Source organism: Schistocerca piceifrons, chromosome 2 (assembly GCF_021461385.2).
Source record: "Schistocerca piceifrons isolate TAMUIC-IGC-003096 chromosome 2, iqSchPice1.1, whole genome shotgun sequence".
Taxonomy (NCBI): Eukaryota; Metazoa; Arthropoda; class Insecta; order Orthoptera; family Acrididae; genus Schistocerca; species Schistocerca piceifrons.
In genome coordinates, this window is record NC_060139.1 from 194,345,212 (window position 1) to 194,368,560 (window position 23,349).

Genomic DNA, 23,349 nt, shown 5'->3' on the forward strand with positions numbered 1-23,349 from the left:
TTTTTGCCTTTTTCATTGATCGCGTAATCATTTACAAAATATACGAAAGATTCGTCACTGTACGAAAATCACACACAATGACTCCTTATCTCCAACAGTACTATTCACACGAGATGTTTCCCTCAAACACGATTAACGAACAATTGAAATAATTGCACAAAATTGTCAAACGCGTATACAAGGCAATAAAAATTAAATTTTGAAAAATACCATTAGAAGAATGCCAATTACCAAATCTACACACTCAATACAGACTACAATCACTAGCTACAAATTACTACAACAATACTACAGTCTACAATTTTCACAATCAGAAAAATTCCAAGGGACGATCCGAAGCAGCGGTCGCCACGTGCATGGGGGCTTAATTAAATATATGATTGAAAATATTTTTTTAGTTGCTGTATGTCCGATTACGTAAGTCTCGTAAACGGTTGGCCCTGACTAGTATTATTACGCTATCTGACTGCTAAGAACAATGTAAGAAAATTTTCATAAACACAGTTAATTAATTAAGTCCCCAGCAACTATAAAACCTACAAAATCCAAGCACAAATGTAACTGTTCTGTATGTGGGAGTGTGACTCAACGCCCACATCTGGCACGGTTCTTTTCCAACAAGACAAGAATTTTGATACCAATTATACTGACGTGACAAAAGAAATTTAGAAAAACTATAATTACGCAAGAAAACCAAAATTCACTCTAATACAAGAACACGAGCCAGATGCTTTGTTGACTGAACCTGTAGTAACACATTATTTCAGATACACAACTAATAAAGGAACATTATAAATTTTACCTTCATATATATTGACGAAATGCACTCATTACAATAACATCTGCTATCTCTCCCATCAAATAACTGCATAGGACATGGAACTACACTCTTTACTACAACATCTTGCTCCAACTTCACAACAACCACGAGCTCTGCCCACGCACACACTGTCTCTATGAGTTCTTAACACACACTGTCCTCTCCGATGTCACAACAAGCACTGACTTCTACGATCTCGTAACACGCACTGTGGAGGCGGCTTAATAGTACTCTTTGGCGCACTCTCTGGCGCAGTGGCACAGTGTAGCCACCTTTCACCATTCAACGAAACATCGTCGATATGGGCTTTCAGAGCCGAATACCCACTCATGTACCCTTGACGACAGCACGACACAAAGCTTTACACCTCGCCCGGACCCGTCAACACCGACATTGGACTGTTGATGACTGGAAACATGTTGCCTGGTCGGACGAGTCTCGTTTCAAATTGTATCAAGTGGATGGACGTGTACGAGTACGGAGACAATCTCATGAATCCATGGACCCTGCATGTCACCAGTGGACTCTTTAAGTTGCTGGAGGCTCTGTAATGGTATGGGTCGTGTGCAGTTGGAGTGATATGGGATTCCTGATACGTCTAGACAGGACCCTGACAGGCGACACGTACGTAAGCATCCTGTCTGATCACCTGCATCCATTCATGTCCATTGTGCATTCCAACGGACTTGGGAAATTTCTGTAGGACAATGCGACACCACACATGTCCAGAATTGCTACAGAGTGGCTCCAGGAACATTCTTCTGAGTGGCTGGCCACCAAACTCCCCAGACATGAACATTATTGAGCATATCTGGCATCCCTTGTAACGTGCTGTTCAGAATATATCTGCACCCCCTCGTACTCTTATGGATTTATGAACAGCCCCGCAGGATTCATAGTGTCAGGTCCCTCAAGCACTACATCATACATTAGTCGAGACCACGCCACGTCGTGTTGCGGCACTTGAGCGTGCTCGCGGGGGCCTACCCCATATTAGGCAGGTGTACCAGTTTCTTTGGTTCTTCAGTTTATTGTCATCGCAATAAAAAGTAGATGTAGTTTCTCGTCACCCCAGATGGCGGTCCGGTAGTAGGACAGTGACGGGCACGCTTTCCCAGCTGTGGATGGGCCGTCCGTTCATAAAGTTAATTAGCGCGATGTGCAGTGACGGATGGGCAGCGGGCGCGTGGCGTGAGGTTTCCAGCACGCTGGCGACAGGCGGGTACGCCGGCAGGTACTGCGGCCTCCCGTAACTCGCACCGAGTGCCGCTGGTCACAGCCGACAGCCCAGAGCTCTCCGCGGCAACGCGTGACTAAGCTGTACAGGGCCTTACACAAAACTGTGTCCCACATTCCTACAACAGGAACCGACAAGGTAATTGCCCAATCCGACATGTCGAAACTTGCCCTGAAATTTTTTGTACTGGAAGAATACACCCAAACAACATGAGGTGGCAAAAGTTGTGGGATACATCCAAATATCGTGTCAGACCTCCTTTTGCCCGTCGTAGTGCATGGACTCGACGTAGCCTGGACTCAACAAGTCGTTGGAAGTCCCTGCAGAGATACTGAGCCATACTGCCTCTATAGCCGCCCATAATTGCGAAAAAGTCGCTGGGGCAGGATTTTGTGCACGCACTGACCTCTCGTTTATACTCGCCAGGGTAGCCGAGAGCGCTAGGGCGCTTCTTCCTGGACTCGGGTAGGCGCGCCGGCTCCGGATCGAATCCGCGCGGCAATTTAACGACGAGGGCCGGTATGCCGGCCAGCCTGGATGTGGTTTTTAGGCGATTTTCCACATCCCGATAGGTGAATACTGGGCTGGTCCCCACGTTCCAGCTCAGTTACACGGCTCACAGACATCTTAACACATCCGCACTATTCGATGGCTTACGCTCGACGCAGACAGTTGGGGCACACAAATTCCGTCCCGTGGGAATTGGGGGTCGGGGTGGCGACAGGAAGGGCATCCCATTCAAAATTAACAGGCCAAATCCGGTTAACCATAACAGCAGATCAATGCTTGGAAAGAGGGAGACTGACCTCTCGCTTATGAGCCATAAATTTCCATAGGTGGCCAAGTCATTCGTTCGAATTGTCCAGAACATTCTTCAAACTAATGGCAAACAACTGAACTGACACGTCCCACATCATTACGAAATGATGTATTCATGGTCTATAGAACAAATATTACTGTAATGGAATTGTGGCCCGGTAACAGGGTGTATTGTCATGGCCGGCCGGTGTGGCCGAGCGGTTCTAGGCGCTTCGGTGTGGAAGCGTGCGACCGCTACGGTCGCAGGTTCGAATCCTGCCTCGAGCATGGATGTGTGTGATGTCCTTAGGTTAGTTAGGTTTAAGTAGTTCTAAGTTCTAGGGGACTGATGACCTCAGATGTTGAGTCCCATAGTGCTCAGAGCCATTTGAACCATTTGTATTGTCATGGAAACGTGACTCCATGAATGGCTGCAAATGATCTCCAAGTAGCCGAAAATACCCTTTCTAGTCAATGATCGGTTCAGTTGGACCAGAAATCTCAGTCCATTTCATGTAAACACAGCCCACACCATTATGGAGCCACCACTAGCTTGCACAGTGCCTTGTTGACAATTTGGGTCCATTTCTTCATGCGAACTGCGCCACACTCGAAACCTACCGTCTGCTCTTCCCAAATGAAATTGGGACTCTTCTGAGCAAGGCATGGTTCATCAGTCATCTAGGGTCCAACCGATATCGTCATGAGCCCAAGAAATGCGCTGCAGGCGATGTCGTGCTGTTTGCAAAGTCACTGGCATGGGTCGTCTGCTGCTATAGCCCATCAACGCCGCAGCACTCTCCTAACGAATAAGTACATCGTAGGTCTCATATTAATTTCTGCTGTTATTTCACGCAGTGTTGTTTGACTGTTAGCGCTGACAACTACGCAAACGCCGCTGCTCTCGGCAGGTAAGTGAAGGTCATTGGCCACTGAGTTGCCCGTCCCGAGAGGTAATGTCTGAAATGTGGTATTGTCGGCACACTCTTGACACTGTGGATCTCGGAATATTGAATTCCCTAGAGTTCCGAAATGGAATGTTCCTTGCCACTAGCTCCAACTTTCATTTTGTGCTCAAAGTCTGTTAATTCCCGTCGTGGGGACATAATTAGTCGGGCCGGCCGCGGTGGTCTACCGGTTCTGGCGCTGCAGTCCGGAACCGCGGGACTGCTACGGTCGCAGGTTCGAATCCTGCCTCGGGCATGGGTGTGTGTGACGTCCTTAGGTTAGTTAGGTTTAAGTAGTTCTAAGTTCTAGGGGACTTATGACCTAAGATGTTGAGTCCCATAGTGCTCAGAGCCATTTGAACCATTTTTTTTGAACATAATTAGTCGGAAACTTTTCAAATGAATCACCTGAGAACAATTGACAGCTGCGCCACTGCACTGCCCTTTTTGTCTTTATGTTCGCGATACTACAAGCATCTGTATATGTGTGTATTGCTATCCTATAGCTTTTGTCACCTCATTGTAACGTCAAAATCTTATCTGCTAAGACACAACCCAAGTACTTTTTTTAATGTTGAAACTTGTCAAATTGTAGCTCGCCGTACTTGTAGCAGACAGCGCTTAAGACGCCTGACACATGTCCTTGGTTGACGTCACATCGATAAACAGATAATACGGCACCATACGATCGTAATTTGTAAAGCGAATTTCAGTTTCCGTGGGTGATTTCCCTGACATAACTGTTCAGTTGCTATTCGCTCGAATTTGCGACACAGTTAATATCCATAATAATTAGCAGCTGCATTTGCAGTATCGCTGAGAGTTAACAATGGATGTAAAACTGAATTTTCTTATTGATTTTTTTCGTATATGCTTGCTAATGGCATCTGTCTTCGCACAGTTTCCAGAGTTTCATAGTAATGTGGAATCAAATTAATATTTCAACCTTGCAATGATTAAATACAAAAAACATGATACGCAACCAAAATCACCTTCTCCTGAAGACCCACAAATATGTTACTTATTAGTTAACATCTTGGACATTCATTCCAATAACGTCGACATTTCGTTAGAAAACGTGCGAACATAGGAAGAAGCAAGACATAGCTCACAAGGAACCTCGTAAGTGCGACATCATAAAAGGCCAATGATGTTCACAGTATTCTGGTCCCCACATGTTTTCTAGGCTGCTAATGGCAACAGGAGGTGGGACTGCAGGTATCCAATGGTGAGGCTACGGAGCGTAGCCGAACTGCTTAGTCAGCGAGTAACTCGTAAGTGCTACAGTGCTAGTGGCGTTGATACAAAGCAGAGCACTGCCAACGATGAACAAATCAAATATTGAGTTATAAGTACAGCATCAACTGCCGAAGCTGACTTTTCATCAGAAAAGACACCCAAGGAATTTCGCAGAGTGAGAAAGAAGTGGCAAATTAAATATTAGCGATTCTGTAAGATTAGTCAGTGGAATGTGTGGTGTCGTATAGCTCGACAATGTACATGAGGAGTACAATGATGGCGATACGTGCTTAGCAAGTGCAAGTGATACTGAAACATGCCGAGCAATGTAATTAATCGTCCTTCTCGAACAGAGGGCCACAGATCCCGTGTCCAAAGTGCGGGTATTAAACGTAATCACATACATGGATCATTCGCAGTACAGTACAAAAAAAATATGAAGGAATTTAGAGTACGTCCGCAGCAATATGACCGTGTAGTGGATAAGAAAAACTACGGATTTTCAACGGAGGACAAGGCGCACTTGTTACAAAAACTGTTGTTTGCGCGTCTCAAGGATGCTCGATACAATTTACAATATGTGCATGATAGTGACCTGCTACATTATGCACATCAGATTGCGCGCAACAGAGACTGCAGCGATTTCAAGGGAAGCAGAGGATGGTTGCTTAACTTCAGACAGCTCTACAGAATTGTAAGATAACGAAATTTCAAACAATGCGTCAACCTGACGATGCAAAGCAAAAGGTGGAATCCGCCCGAAAATTTGTAGATGACATATACAAACTTATCCCATCATTCAATAAGGAATTTGTTTTAAGCTCCGGGATTTGAAGAGAAAATGCATATGAAAGGAACCCTGGTAATTAGAGGCACCAAGAGAGTTGTATCAAGACCAGCTAACATCAAAGCCTTAATGCATTCGCATACAATTATGACAACTGTTAATCTGGTTGGTAAATTGGCCAGAAAGTTATTTATTGTGCTATGAGAAGTTCGAGGTGCTCTGACCCCTGATTCCTTCTCGTGTGCGTGATCTTGCAAGGGCTGTAGTGAGTATTTATATCACAGCAAGCAAGAGTGGGAAAATGGACGTAAGAGGACTACTACGGCACGAGCACTGTTTTTGCCCAACTGCCAGTCCAAATAACTTGCTTTTCCTTGATTCCTGGTTTGCGTATAAAAATCATGTCCATCTATAGCAAACTATCACTCACGAAAAGTCTGTGTCATTGCAGGTGTGCAATGTCGATTTCGTTTCGTAAGACCCGAACAGGAATAGTGTTAAGTTGAAGAAAGATTTACACGAAATGACGAATATGCACCAAAACAAAACTCGCAGAAGTGTTTAAGAGTGATCAACGAGACAGGGTGCTCTCAATGAACATTGATTTCCAGGCTTCTTCGACCTGATTAAACAGCTTCAGAAAATTGTCCGGAAAAGGAAGTCGCATAATTATGAATTTTACCTCAAATAAACGTACAGAAGAGATGTCATAGGTAATACTATATGGAAACTCGCACAAAACATGAAGATTAAGTTTCCTGTTATCCTATAAAAGGGAGTATATAAACCCAGTCAGATTTCCTGCAAACCGCACTTATCATTCAGAATGAAAACAACAGTCGATCGTGCAGTCAGTGAAGGCTGGCACATCTGCATACAACAATGTCAATGTTTCTGCAGCTTTATCTCTGTCTTTATGAACATAGTCAAATTAGGACCAAAAATTTAAAAAAAGGACTGTATACTTGCAAAAATCTTGTAATCGACATATCAGAATGTGGTAAAATGGTACAAAATAATTTGTAATGTTCCATCCTAAACGTCTTACTACCATTTGCAGAAAATTACTTTTGTTATACTCTTGGCCTGGACGTAACGACACCTATTTATGAGAACGATGAAAAGACTGTTAATATAATACGGATTCCACCCGGAACTAATAGTGTGTTTCAGCCTCCGGATGAAAAAATTTCAACAGTAAAAACCTTTTCTCAGATAACTGTACGAAAATGTAATTTCCGGTAGCTCTTTGTCATTCCAGTTTTATTAGCGCAACAGTATTGTTAAACTTGTTATTTCTGCATGTAAGTTTGCATCACCACATTCCACAAATTTGACGAAGTATGCCCGGTCAGCTGCACAATAAACAGAACAGCCACGATCATTTCGTACTCCATTCCAGGTCTTTCTAAATAAGACTTCCTATGAGAAGCCTGAATGTATTAGCTTTTCTTCTATCAGGTGGACCTGGTGTAAGCAAAATGTTTGTTTTCGTCATCCAATAGACACTTCGCATTTTTGTGACTCCAGGGAATAGACAAGGAAATGTTTCATTTTAGCAAAATAAACATTATTCAAAAATTATTAAAATAACTGTGCTACGGAAACTGTTATACAATATTTCATGTCAACAAATTAAAGTCCCAATTGATGGAAGTCGTCTGTAATGTTGCATCATACACTGCCTTGATTATCTTTCCTCTCCCAGTCACTCGCGCAACAATTGCACCTCGATATGAATTGCAAGTTGTTTGGAAAACTAATGATTTGAGACATTTTTGGTATGGTTCAAGAGCTTAAAATTCACATGTGTGCACTTTGGACTTCACGCTACGTTACGCTACGTCCTCTTGTCACGGCTGAGTTCACTTATTCGCTGTTTCGCACGCTAGCAACTGTACAAACCGCTGTTGAAAGCGTTTCTCCGTGGGGCAAAAATTAGTAACTTTAACACTTTTTGAAAAATATTTGCAGTGCAAATCTTTCGGTGTATTCTTCCTGCCTGAAAAATTTCTAGGTAGGCTTCGACATGTTGGATTGAATTACTTCCTAGCGAAACTGAAAGTAAAAAGGAAAAAGTAGAAATACTGAATTCCTTTTCCAAATGTTCCTTTATTAAAGCTGTCCACAAAATGGACTTGAAAGTGTCGGTGGATGTTCTAAAAAATTCATTCAATAGGCTGCCAACACCTCATGCGTGCATTTCTAGTGAGCGTCACTAATATTGCCACGTCCATTTAATGTTCCAAGATTAGATGAGTACTTATTTTGAGTCAGCCTCTAGCGGACGACGTCCAATAAAAATTTTGATTGTAGTACATTTCATCCGAGGTTTTGGTTGCAAAATACTGAAGCATATGCTGACTTTTAACTTCCACATTCTTATTTCAACGTTTTGTCGTCACAAGACTGTTAACAAGCAGCGTGGTTCACACAACAGAACATAATTTTAGCACAAAAGAGAAACATTTACACGCGCTGTTTCTCACAGTGACTGACGCTCTACATGCGCAGTATACGTACGGTCCAGACACCTAATGTGACCAACGCCTGTGTACGACGTCAACGTACAATAACAACTCAGGCGGTAGATGGCAGCACTACCATTGAAGGGGACATAAATCGTGTCGGGGACGCAGAAAACAGTTCTGCAGTAACCACCAAGTCATCACGGCCGAGTCGAGTTACACGGGGTGAGTCACTAACTATAGCCACCAAGGATAATTCCGAAAATTTGTGGGACGAATGTTGCTTGGGACAACTGGAGCCATAATATGACGTTGGTTTTTTGTTACTAGGTGGAGTCGCTTCAAGGAAATGAAAGTCAACTTTGTGTTTTTTAAATGGGATGCTATGTGTAACAGTAAGGTCTTTGAAGGCCAACAAAGGCCACAAAGGAGGCATGAACGTCCATTTACAGAAGGTGTTCGAAGTGATGACCACTGGTATCAATGCAGTGCTGCAATCTTCTTATCATGGATTGAGTGGTATTCCTTATCACATCGGCACTTATCGAAGTACTTGCTCTGACAATTCTCTCCCGCATATCTTCAGGTGTAGTTGGAATGTCTTTATAAACAATGTCTTTTAATCCCCACAAGACAAAATCCAGAGGCGTCAAGTCTGGCGAACGAGCTGGCCAAGACACATCTCCTCCACGTCCAACCCAACGATTTGGGAATTGTCTCTGCAACTCATTTCTAGCCATCAGCGAAAAATATGCCGTACACCCATCGTGTTGATACCACATTATGTTCATTGTTCCTAAAGGTATTTTTTCCAATAAAAGACCGAATGTTTCTTGCAGGAATGTGGTGTACTTCCTACCATTAAGATTTCCTTCGATGAAATAGGGGCCTATCATTCTGTACTCCAGAATCCCACACCGTACATTCACCGACCACGGTTTTTGGTGTGCAACTTGCCGCAGCCAACGTGTATTTTCAGTTACCCAGTGATGTATGTTACGCAAATTAACATTTCCATAGTTCGTGAGTGTAGCCTTGTCAGTAAATAAAATCAAATTAATAAATGTGTCATCCCTCTGAATCTTAAATTGAGCCCACTGGCAGAATTCAGTGCGACGCATACAATCCTTACCATTTAATTCTTGGTGGAGACTGATATGGTAAGGATGATATTTATGGCGATGCAGAACACGAACGACACTACTCTGGCTGATGCCAGATTCCCTTGCGATCTGACGCGAACTAACACAAGAATCTCGAACCACAGTGGCAAGAGTACCAATTTCCGTTTCCTCGTCAGTAACTTTCCTTTGCAGGATATATTACCGATGCGTTAAAGATCCAGTTGTTGTCAATTTATCATACATATATTTAAATGTAAGACGTGTAGGGTGAGTACGTTGGAGATATCTTTCAGCGTGTAAGTCTCTAGCCCTCACTGAATTTCGTTGGTATTCTCCGTGAATGAGAAATTCGAAGGAATACATCATTCACATTCGCTTGATTCGACGATACTAGTCTTACCATTCCAATTAGTGTTGTATTGCGAAACCGTCGAATGGTGTTTATATGTCAATGGTACGTTAGATGGATACTCCGTATTCGGCAAATATTTACTATTTGCACGATAAACGAGAGAGAGTTGTCAGAGCATGTGCTTCGATAAGTGCCGATGTGATAAGGAATACCACTCAATCCATGATAAGAAGATTGCAGCACTGCATTGATACCGGTGGTCATCACTTCGAACACCTTCTGTAAATGGACTTTCATGCCTCCTTTGTGGCCTTTGTTGGCCTTCAAAGACCTTACTGTTACACATAGCATCCCATTTAAAAAACACAAAGTTGACTTTCATTTCCTTGAAGCGACTCCACCTAGTAACAAAAAACCAACGTCATATTATGGCTCCAGTTGTCATATTGTGGCCCCGTTGTCCCAAGCAACTTTCATCCCACAAACTTTTCAGCTACTATCATACTTTAGGAGTTATTCCAAGGGGCCCACGATGAGGTCTGTCCCAACTTCAGTGCAGATCTCCTTCACTTTGGAGGCCGATGGTGCTGTGATTCTAACAGATCACTCATCCATGTAGCTTTTAAGGGAAGTATCCAAGAGACCACTACAGACACTTTGACCTAGTACTTAAGTTACCTTTCGACTACACTCTAAGTATAAATGCAGAAATCCGATTTGGTCACATCTTATCTAGATTTCTTACGTAATTTTGACATTTTCCACGTCTTTTGGTATCTATGCATTTTTTCATAAGTAAATGTACAAGTGTATATAAGTCCTCATGACTTACATAGTTAGGTGTGGCTTACTGCTTTCTAAAACCATCCAGCTTTGATGCAGAGGACCAACCCCGCCAGGGTGTCTATTTATCCCCCCAAATGTCAACACTAATTGCCAAAACCAGCACTAAAACACACACACACACACACACACACACACATACATGGATTTCTGTGGGGTTTTAGTGTTTGTTATTGTGTTGTAAACAAACAAACATACACACACATTTATTACTGTTATGCTATTTCGTCTTCCCCCATGAACCATGGACCTTGCCGTTGGTGGGGAGGCTTGCGTGCCTCAGTGATACAGATAGCCGTACCATAGGTACAACCACAACGGAGGGGTATCTGTTGAGAGGCCAGACAAACGTGTGGTTCCTGAACAGGAGCAGCAGCCTTTTCAGTAGTTGCAAGGGCAACAGTCTGGATGATTGACTGATCTGGCCTTGTAACAATAACCAAAACGGCCTTGCTGTGCTGGTACTGCGAACGGCTGAAAGCAAGGGGAAACTACGGCCGTAATTTTTCCCGAGGGCATGTAGCTTTACTGTATGATTAAATGATGATGGCGTCCTCTTGGGTAAAATATTCCGGAGGTAAAATAGTCCCCCATTCGGATCTCCGGGCGGGGATTACTCAAGAGGATGTTATCAGGAGAAAGAAAACTGGCGTTCTACGGATCGGAGCATGGATTGTCAGATCCCTTAATCGGGCAGGTAGGTTAGAAAATTTAAAAAGGGAAATGGATAGTGTAAGTAGGCTGTTTATGTTTTCTTATTGGCAACGTTATGTAGCGCTCTGTATGAAAATCACTGGCTGTGCTGTGTGCAGTCTGCGGCTAGTTTGCATTGTTGTCTGCCATTGTAGTGTTGGGCAGCTGGATGTTAACAGCGCATAGCGTTGTGCAGTTGGAGGTGAGCCGCCAGCAGTGGTGGATGTGGGGAGAGAAATGGCGGAGTTTTGAAATTTGTAAAACTGGATGTCATGAACTGCTATGTATATTATGATTTTTCAACACTATTACGGTAAATACACTGTTTGTTCTCTATCAAAATCTTTCATTTGCTAACTATGCCTATCAGTAGTTAGTGCCTTCAGTAGTTAGAATCTTTTATTTAGCTGGCAGTAGTGGCGTTCGCTATATTGCAGTAGTTCGAGTAACGAAGATTTTTGTGAGGTAAGTGATTTGTGAAAGGTATAGGTTAATGTTAGTCAGGGCCATTCTTTTGTAGGGATTATTGAAAGTCAGATTGCGTTGCGCTAAAAATATTGTGTGTCAGTTTAAACACAGTCATGTATAATTTTTCTAAGGGGACGTTTCATATGTCGACCCTTAGCCAAGGATATCTCTATGGAATCTTCTGATTTTTTCTTGTAGTTTGTATAATTAGTATAGCTATTGTTTATTGCTAGTGCGTAAGTGTAGAGAGAATCTCCTTTGTAGTTGCAGTCTTTCATTGTTGTACAGTAAAACAGTTGTGGCATGCATGTAGATTTGACCAAGTATTTCGCAGCTGCGCTTGCAATTAACTAGATATTATTTTCAGTACTATGTTAGTGTGTTTTCTTATTTTGCTCTTCAAACTTGCGGGATTCAAACAGAGCAGGGCACTCTCGACAAGGTCAATTTGTAGAAGTTAGGTCTCCTAATCCCAATAACGACGCATGCCAGCAAAGAGATAGCAGACAATGACTCGCACCGCAGGCAGCAACGTGCGCCGGCTGGCTCAGAGAAAAATAACATAGACGCTAACATTGAGAAAAATTCCAGTATTCTTTACCGACGTATACCGTATGATAATTGCGTTCAGGTTGAAACTCTGTGTACTAGGAAGAGTAAAGGTTTACATCACATTTCACATGTAAAACCGTTTATTGAAATATAATCTGTTTTTTAACTTAGTCTTTGCCATAAAACTTTCACTTCACGCTATTAGTACAATTTGTCACACTGAGAAACTGTTAACATGCAACAATGTTTTGAAGTTAACTATCCAGTCTAGAACCTAGGGAACATTTTTAAACAGAAATTACGAATGCATTGTTATAGTGAACAGACGACACAATGTTGTTATTTGTACATTCTTGCTTGTTAGTTGCACGATTACGTAACGACTATCAGGCTTACATACTTAGAACATATACTGGTACTGCTAATGAGATTTTAATGCAACATTTGGTTTACTTGAAAATACATTCTGGATTTAAAATACTTTCTGCGAGATACCAGATGACACAGTGGTTAGTTTATGTGACAGCTACACGATTTTATCACGACGCTACTAATGAGTGACAATTTACAATGTTGCTTTTGGAGTGTTTCTGTTTTATATCTGCACAGTTTTTCTGTAGTCTTCTGGAAAGTAAAACATGTTTTAGTAGTAACTTTTGTGGTATAGCTACAATGAGACTGCCTTTTCAGTAGCACAACAATACGTTACAGCACAGTACTTTCTTCATCACGGCAATAAGCGTAATAACTAAGATATCTATATGCAAAGCATTTCACTTTTGTTTATCATGAGGTAAGTACATTGGCTTGTGCAGAACTTAGCTTTCGGAGGACAATAACTACGACACTTCCACAGAGATTATCTTACAGCAAGACGCACATTTTGCGCTACAGGACACGTATTTGAGTGATTAATTTTGCACTTAAATCATTTATTTTTAAAGATATTTGAAGTACAATGATACAAAGGTTTTCCGTGATACATTTCATTCCACTGCTGTAATCTGTAACACCTGAGGGTATAATAACATTAATCCTCAGGGGGGTACACGCTTACTTTGTGTACCATGTGTTTGACAAGCACAAGGAGCCCTAGCTAATATGGTATTTGCTTATACAACTTTACACATCGGTACCATATTTCTCTAACACACAAATTACACAGCTATCTGATCATTTAACTGAGAGATAAACATATTGTTTTACTACATCGGTGACACAATTGGGTTACTTCATACTTATGAAATTGTATTTTGTCTGTACTTTGTGAACTGTTCATATTTTTTCGGAACCATTGTGATACTATGAGAGCTTTGAATGATGTATTTGGTAAGGGAGCATGATTTTAAAGTATGTTTGAGGTAGATGACACTATTGAAATGAGCAGAGTTTTTTTTATGTTTTGACATTATTGCAGAATGCTACGACGTTTTTGAGATTTGACTGAGGTGTTATGATGTCATTATTATGACGACGATGTGTATTATGCTGTTGAGGTATGTTTATGATCAATGAGCTGATGCTATATGAGGAATTTGATTATGCTATGCATTTATTATGTTGAAATATTGAAGAAGTGTCGACGAATATGTATATGTGTAATAAGGTAAGGAGTAATGAATAGTGGTTAGGGACTCTGATTTGTGGAAAAGGATGTTGGAAACCAAGAATCGTACTTTAAGAGTTATGAAATGTGTGTAAATGCGCGAATGTATCACAATGCCGACGTAAACTTTTTGAACACTGTTATATTCATAGGATTTTGTTTCTACACATTTGCAAAGCAAATTCTCGACCTGTGAAATTTTTTATATGAGACTGTCGCTGTAATGCAAACTGGTGTCATAAATATTTCAGTAAGAAAGTTAAGTGACCACCTTCACGTAATGAGTCATGGGCACCCAGCTGTGCGACAGTCGCCTGAAAAAAAGCCATTAGTGTGTGCCTTTCAGAGGCACAGGTGGAAAAAAAAGGGGGCCATTATCCTCGCTATTGACATTCCTTTGTACAAAGCATGGCAAATACGACACGCTCAAACTTGAAAACATATGATAACACTGTGGAGCTCTTAATTTATGATCTTTACTGAAATGCCTAATGAAATGACGAGAAATATTTTTATGTCTATACACCTGATTATGACTACTGTCTTTCTAGTTGAGAGATTTTTCTACTAACTTATGAAATGCCTCATGACTACTGAATTATGTTCTTATGCTTTACTTTGTACATAGTTGCTTATTTCATTTGATATCTGGTTTCCAGCTGTCTTGCAGCATTGGTTTCATAAAATAAAATTAAATGCATTTGCTAATGTGAACACTTTCTGTCAACAGATCTATTAAATAATTATTTTATGATCCACATTCTTTGAAAAAGGAGCTCTTGGAATGGAAAGAACAATAAGAAGGGACTAAAAACAGTAACTGCATATATAACTTTCTTTTCAAGCACTTGGTAATTTTTTGTAGAATTAGTTTTTGTGGTGCACCACTTTAATTACATAGACATTACGATGTGAATATACATTTCCCATGTCTGCATTGTTGTCTTTAGTGTAATTTTTTTTTCTGCTTGAGCTACGTCATGTTTAGATATAAGTTATTTCATTTGCTGCTGCTGTTTGCCAGGCATAGTGTTACTGAATTTGACTTTGTGTTACTCTGCTAAGCCAGTTTACTACTGATTTATTTTTCTTGTTTCCTGCTCATTGCCTTATATTAGTTGTAATATTGTTGCTTACTTTGCCAATTTGTATTTTTTTTGTCCTTGCTGTTTGTGTTAGTTTGTTATGTGCTGCTGCATTGCCTCGTCCCTTGGTATATATATCTGAGCTCAGTAGATTTAAGTTAGCTTAAGAGGGGGTAGACTATATAAGAAACTAACTATGATGAATCGGAAGAAATGCATTGAGAAGCTATAAGAAAATGGTTTGGCCAAAAAAGTAGTGCACAGTGGATAAAAACTATTTTTGAAAGAGGATGTGAACAGAATACAGAAAGCATGCTTGGATAGGACTTTTTTTTTTTTTTTTGGCTGGAGCAAATGTTGAAATAAGAGGGACGATATATGGAATGAAGTTTTGGGTTGGACTACAGTACCAAATGTTACACTGAAAACGAACCCTGTCCTTTCCATTGTGTTATCCCCCTATGTGTTTGTGTACTCTTGTATATTTGTGTTCTTCCTGTCTTTATGTGTTTAGCTGATGAGAGTTATGTTGTAGAAATTTTCTAATACTATGTTATTTACTTCGTAAAGATGGTTAGACATTATTTATCTGTTCTGTTTTGTTGTTCATGTGTGAAGTTGATGTTTCAAAAGTTATTCTGATCTTTTATGTATGTACTTATGTCATAATTCCTGTAACACTGATGTATATGTTATTTTGATTCTCTTGTAAAGCCTGTATTACTACAGATGTTATCTGTATTGTTATGTTCTTTAATGATGTATTTTGTATCTTTGTAATTGTATTCTCATGTTATAAAATTGTAATTGTCACCAGTTCATCATATTATTAACTTCTAAGTTACATTTCACTGCACACGTTTCTGTTGGTCATAGTAGATGGACAATATGTGACAAGTAGGGACTGATAGTGTTTGCATGTGTGTTAATAATTCAGCAAGGGACTGGTTAACAGCATTGCTGGTTCTAAGGACAATTAGAAAAAAACTTTGTGAGTGCACAAGTGGTGGCTTATGGACTTGCTATATTGTCCGCAAGACTCTTCGATGGTGATTGTGCACCTGCACAGTCGCAACAGATGGCTGCTGGCCGTCTCTACAAGGACTACAGTGGTTCTGCATCTCTGGTGGCCCACCAATACCAATATTTCTACAAGGACTGCAGTGGGTCTGCACTTCTGGTGGCCCACCAATACCATAATCTCTAGCAGGACTACAGTGGGTCTACTCTGTGACGACCTACCTACCAATATTCTTCAAAACTTCGACTGACTCTGCTGTGGGTTTGCTCTGTTGTGGACCATTACCTGTCTGCATGTCAAGAGTCAGGACTGTCTTTCCGTTGGAAGGACAACACTACTTCTTCAAGACTGCTTGGAAATCCACTACTTCCATGTGCATTTTCTTTTACTGCTTAGACTTTGAGAAAAACACTGCAATTTTACTGTGATGAACGATCAGGACTATCTTTATGGACTGTGAGAAAATTTTAGCTTTTGACCAATATTGTTTCGATAAGTGTGTGCATTTGATTTCTTTGTTACTGTAATTACGAAAAATTTTTTCAAATCTGTATTGGCCAATGCCCAAAACAATTTGTAAAATTTTTTGTGGGGAGCATGGGGGCTATGTAAGTAGGCTGTTTATGTTTTCTTATTGGCAACGTTATGTAGCGCTCTGTATGAAAATCACTGGCTGTGCTGTGTGCAGTCTGTGGCTAGTTTGCATTGTTGTCTGCCATTGTAGTGTTGGGCAGCTGGATGTTAACAGCGGGTAGCGTTGCGCAGTTGGAGGTGAGCCGCCAGCACTGGTGGATGTGGGGAGAGAAATGGCGGAGTTTTGAAATTTGTAAAACTGGATGTCATGAATTGCTATGTATATTATGATTTTTCAACACTATTAAGGTAAATACATTGTTTGTTCTCTATCAAAAACTTTCATTTGCTAACTATGCCTATCAGTAGTTAGTGCCTTCAGTAGTTAGAATCTTTTATTTAGCTGGCAGTAGTGGCGCTCGCTATATTGCAGTAGTTCGAGTAACGAAGATTTTTGTGAGGTAAGTGATTTGTGAAAGGTATAGGTTAATGTTAGTCAGGGCCATTCTTTTGTAGGGATTATTGAAAGTCAGATTGCGTTGCGCTAAAAATATTGTGTGTCAGTTCAAGCACAGTCATGTATAATTTTTCAAAAGGAGACGTTTCAATAGGTTAAAGTTAGATATAGTGGGAATTAGTGAAGTTCGTGGCAGGAGGAACAAGACTTCTGGTCAGGTGACTACAGGGTTATAAACACAAAGTCAAATAGGGGTAATGCAGGAGTAGGTTTAATAATGAATAGGAAAATAGGAGTGCGGGTAAGCTACTACAAACAGCATAGTGAACGCATTATTGTGGCCAAGATAGATACGAAGCCCACACCTGCTACGTTAGTACAAGTTTATATGCCAACTAGCTCTGCAGATGACGAAAAAATTGAAGAAATGTATGATGAAATAAAAGAAATTATTCAGATAGTGAAGGGAGACGAAAATTTAATAGTCATGGGTGACTGGAATTCGAGTGTAGGAAAGGGGAGAGAAGGAAACGTAGTAGGTGAATATGGATTGGGGTTAAGAAATGAAAGAGGAAGCCGCCTGGTAGAATTTTGCACAGAGCACAACTTAATCATAGCTAACACTTGGTTTAAGAATCATGATAGAAGGTTGTATACGTGGAAGAATCCTGGAGATGCTGAAAGGTATCAGATAGATTATATAATGGTAAGACAGAGATTTAGGAACCAGGTTTTAAATTGTAAGACATTTCCAGGGGCAGATGTGGACTCTGACCACAATCTATTTGTTATGACCTGTAGATTAAAACTGAAGAAACCGCAAAAAGATGGGAATTTAAGGAGATGGCACCTGGATAAACTGAAAGAACCAGAGGTTGTACAGAGTTTCAGGGGGAGCATAAGGGAACAATTGACAGGAATGGGGGAAAGAAATACAGTAGAAGAAGAATGGGTAGCTTTGAGGGATGAAGTAGTGAAGGCAGCAGAGGATCAAGTAGGTAAAAAGACGAGGGCTAGTAGAAATCCTTGGGTAACAAAAGAAATATTGAATTTAATTGATGAAAGGAGAAAATATAAAAATGCAGTAGATGAAGCAGGCAAAAAGGAATACAAACGTCTCAAAAATGAGATCGTCAGGAAGTGCAAAATGGCTAAGCAGGGATGGCTAGAGGACAAATGTAAGGATGTAGAGGCTTATCTCACTAGGGGTAAGATAGATACTGCCTACAGGAAAATTAAAGAGACCTTTGGAGATAAGAGAACCACTTGTATGAACATCAAGAGCTCAGATGGAAACCCAGTTCTAAGCAAAGAAGGGAAAGCAGAAAGGTGGAAGGAGTATATAGAGGGTCTATACAAGGGCGATGTACTTGAGGACAATATTATGGAAATGGAAGAGGATGTAGATGAAGATGAAATCAGAGATACGATACTGTGTGAAGAATTTGACAGAGCACTCAAAGACCTGAGTCGAAATAAGGCCCCCGGAGTAGACAACATTCCATTAGAACTACTGACGGCCTTGGGAGAGCCAGTCCTGACAAAACTCTACCATCTGGTGAGCAAGATGTATGAAACAGGCGAAATACCCTCAGACTTCAAGAAGAATATAATAATTCCAATCCCAAAGAAAGCAGGTGCTGACAGATGTGAAAATTACCGAACAATCAGTTTAATAAGCCACAGCTGCAAAATACTAACACGAATTCCTTACAGACGAATGGAAAAACTAGTAGAAGCCGACCTCGGGGAAGATCAGTTTGGATTCCGTAGAAATACTGGAACACATAAGGCAATACTGACCTTACGACTTATCTTAGAAGAAAGATTAAGGAAAGGCAAATCTACGTTTCTAGCATTTGTAGACTTAGAGAAAGCTTTTGACAATGTTGACTGGAATACTCTCTTTCAAATTCTAAAGGTGGCAGAGGTAAAATACAGGGAGCGAAAGGCTATTTACAATGTGTACAGAAACCAGGTGGCAGTTATAAGAGTCGAGGGACATGAAGGGGAAGCAGTGGTTGGGAAGGGAGTAAGACAGGGTTGTAGCCTCTCCCCGATGTTATTCAATCTGTATATTGAGCAAGCAATAAAGGAAACAAAAGAAAAGTTCGGAGTAGGTATTAAAATTCATGGAGAAGAAATAAAAACTTTGAGGTTCGCCGATGACATTGTAATTCTGTCAGAGACAGCAAAGGACTTGGAAGAGCAGTTGAATGGAATGGGTGGTGTCTTGAAGGGAGGATATAAGATGAACATCAACAAAAGCAAAACGAGGATAATGGAATGTAGTCGAATTAAGTTGGGTGATGTTGAGGGTATTAGATTAGGAAATGAGACACTTAAAATAGTAAAGGAGTTTTGCTATTTGGGGATCAAAGTAACTGATGATGGTCGAAGTAGAGAGGATATAAAATGTAGACTGGCAATGGCAAGGAAAGCGTTTCTGAAGAAGAGAAATTTGTTAACATCGAGTATAGATTTAAGTGTCAGGAAGTCATTTCTGAAAGTATTTGTATGGAGTGTAGCCATGTATGGAAGTGAAACATGGACGGTAAATAGTTTGGACAAGAAGAGAATAGAAGCTTTCGAAATGTGGTGCTACAGAAGAATGCTGAAGATTAGATGGGTAGATCACATAACTAATGAGGAAGTATTGAATAGGATTGGGGAGAAGAGAAGTTTGTGGCACAACTTGACCAGAAGAAGGGATCGGTTGGTAGGACATGTTCTGAGGCATCAAGGGATCACCAATTTAGTACTGGAGGGCAGCGTGGAGGGTAAAAATCGTAGGAGGAGACCAAGAGATGAATACACTAAACAGATTCAGAAGGATGTAGGTTGCAGTAGGTACTGGGAGATGAAGAAGCTTGCACAGGATAGAGTAGCATGGAGAGCTGCATCAAACCGGTCTCAGGCCTGAAGACCACAACAACAACATGCTATTTCGTGTGTTCGCTTCCTGCAGGGGTCCCCACTACCTGCCTACACAGACACCGCGGCTGCGGCTGCGGCGCCAGGGACAGCATGGGCGGCAGTGCCTCATACCTAACGTTGGAGAATCTATCTTTTGGACACAGTCCTGGATGATATGTGGGTGGATCCATACCAGACATTATCCAGTATTTATTGTGTAGATAGATTCACCCCAAGAGATTCCCATACTTTGTGCAGATGGCATCACCCCAAACAATATCCCCAGATGTACCGTATGCTGGATCGAGCCTGAATAATATTCCTGGATGTAGCGCTGAGTGAATCCATACTGAAAATTACCCTTCAGCAGTGGCGGGAACCCCTGCTGGAAGCCAACACACAAAATAGTGTAACTTCGTTATGTGTGTGTCTGTTTACAACAGATCTACATCTACATCTACATCTACATTGATACTCCGCAAGCCACCCAACGGTGTGTGGCGGAGGGCACTTTACGTGCCACTGTCATTACCTCCCTTTCCTGTTCCAGTCGCGTATGGTTCGCGGGAAGAACGACTGTCTGAAAGCCTCCGTGCGCGCTCTAATCTCTCTAATTTTACATTCGTGATCTCCTCGGGAAGTATAAGTAGGGGGAAGCAATATATTCGATACCTCATCCAGAAACGCACCCTCTCGAAACCTGGCGAGCAAGCTACACCGCGATGCAGAGCGCCTCTCTTGCAGAGTCTGCCACTTGAGTTTATTAAACATCTCCGTAACGCTATCACGGTTACCAAATAACCCAGTGACGAAACGCGCCGCTCTTCTTTGGATCTTCTCTATCTCCTCCGTCAACCCGACCTGGTACGGATCCCACACTGATGAGCAACACTCAAGTATAGGTCGAACGAGTGTTTTGTAAGCCACCTCCTTTGTTGATGGACTACATTTTCTAAGCACTCTCCCAATGAATCTCAACCTGGTACCCGCCTTACCAACAATTAGTTTTATATGATCATTCCACTTCAAATCGTTCCGTACGCATACTCCCAGATATTTTACAGAAGTAACTGCTACCAGTGTTTGTTCCGCTATCATATAATCATACAATAAAGGATCCTTCTTTCTATGTATTCGCAATATATTACATTTGTCTATGTTAAGGGTCAGTTGCCACTCCCTGCACCAAGTGCCTATCCGCTGCAGATCTTCCTGTATTTCGCTACAATTTTCTAATGCAGCAACTTCTCTGTATACTACAGCATCATCCGCGAAAAGCCGCATGGAACTTCCGACACTATCTACTAAGTCATTTATATATATTGTGAAAAGCAATGGTCCCATAACACTCCCCTGTGGCACGCCAGAGGTTACTTTAACGTCTGTAGACGTCTCTCCATTGATAACAACATGCTGTGTTCTGTTTGCTAAAAACTCTTCAATCCAGCCACACAGCTGGTCTGATATTCCGTAGGCTCTTACTTTGTTTATCAGGCGACAGTGCGGAACTGTATCGAACGCCTTCCGGAAGTCAAGAAAAATAGCATCTACCTGGGAGCCTGTATCTAATATTTTCTGGGTCTCATGAACAAATAAGGCGAGTTGGGTCTCACACGATCGCTGTTTCCGGAATCCATGTTGATTCCTACATAGTAGATTCTGGGTTTCCAGAAATGACATGATACGCGAACAAAAAACATGTTCTAAAATTCTACAAGAGATCGACGTAAGAGATATAGGTCTATAGTTTTGCGCATCTGCTCGACGACCCTTCTTGAAGACTGGGACTATCTGTGCTCTTTTCCAATCATTTGGAACCCTCCGTTCCTCTAGAGACTTGCGGTACACGGCTGTTAGAAGGGGGGCAAGTTCTTTCGCGTACTCTGTGTAGAATCGAATTGGTATCCCGTCAGGTCCAGTGGACTTTCCTCTATTGAGTGATTCCAGTTGCTTTTCTATTCCTTGGACACTTATTTCGATGTCAGCCATTTTTTCGTTTGTGCGAGGATTTAGAGAAGGAACTGCAGTGCGATCTTCCTCTGTGAAACAGCTTTGGAAAAAGGTGTTTAGTATTTCAGCTTTACGCGTGTCATCCTCTGTTTCAATGCCATCATCATCCCGTAGTGTCTGGATATGCTGTTTCGAGCCACTTACTGATTTAACGTAAGACCAGAACTTCCTAGGATTTTCTGTCAAGTCGGTACATAGAATTTTACTTTCGAATTCAATGAACGCTTCACGCATAGCCCTCCTTACGCTAACTTTGACATCGTTTAGCTTCAGTTTGTCTGAGAGGTTTTGGCTGCGTTTAAACTTGGAGTGGAGCTCTCTTTGCTTTCGCAGTAGTTTCCTAACTTTGTTGTTGTACCACGGTGGGTTTTTCCCGTCCCTCACAGTTTTACTCGGCACGTACCTGTCTAAAACGCATTTTACGATTGCCTTGAACTTTTTCCATAAACACTCAACATTGTCAGTGTCGGAACAGAAATTTTCGTTTTGATCTGTTAGGTAGTCTGAAATCTGCCTTCTATTACTCTTGCTAAACAGATAAACCTTCCTCCCTTTTTTTATATTCCTATTAACTTCCATATTCAGGGATGCTGCAACGGCCTTATGATCACTGATTCCCTGTTCTGTACATACAGATTCGAAAAGTTCGGGTCTGTTTGTTATCAGTAGGTCCAAGATGTTATCTCCACGAGTCGGTTCTCTGTTTAATTGCTCGAGGTAATTTTCGGATAGTGCACTCAGTATAATGTCACTCGATGCTCTGTCCCTACCACCCGTCCTAAACATCTGAGTGTCCCAGTCTATATCTGGTAAATTGAAATCTCCACCTAAGACTATAACATGCTGAGAAAATTTATGTGAAATGTATTCCAAATTTTCTCTCAGTTGTTCTGCCACTAATGCTGCTGAGTCGGGAGGTCGGTAAAAGGAGCCAATTATTAACCTAGTTCGGTTGTTTAGTGTAACCTCCACCCATAATAATTCACAGGAACTATCCACTTCTACTTCACTACAGGATAAACTACTACTAACTGCGATGAACACTCCACCACCGGTTGCATGCAATCTATCCTTTCTAAACACCGTGTGTACCTTTGTAAAAATTTCGGCAGAATTTATCTCTGGCTTAAGCCAGCTTTCTGTACCTATAACGATTTCAGCTTCGGTGCTTTCTATCAGCGCTTGAAGTTCCGGTACTTTACCAACGCAGCTTCGACAGTTGACAATTACAATACCGATTGCTGCTTGGTCCCCGCATGTCCTGACTTTGCCCCGCACCCGTTGAGGCTGTTGCCCTTTCTGTACTTGCCCAAGGCCATCTATTGAGTAAACTCTACCCCAACAACAATCTAT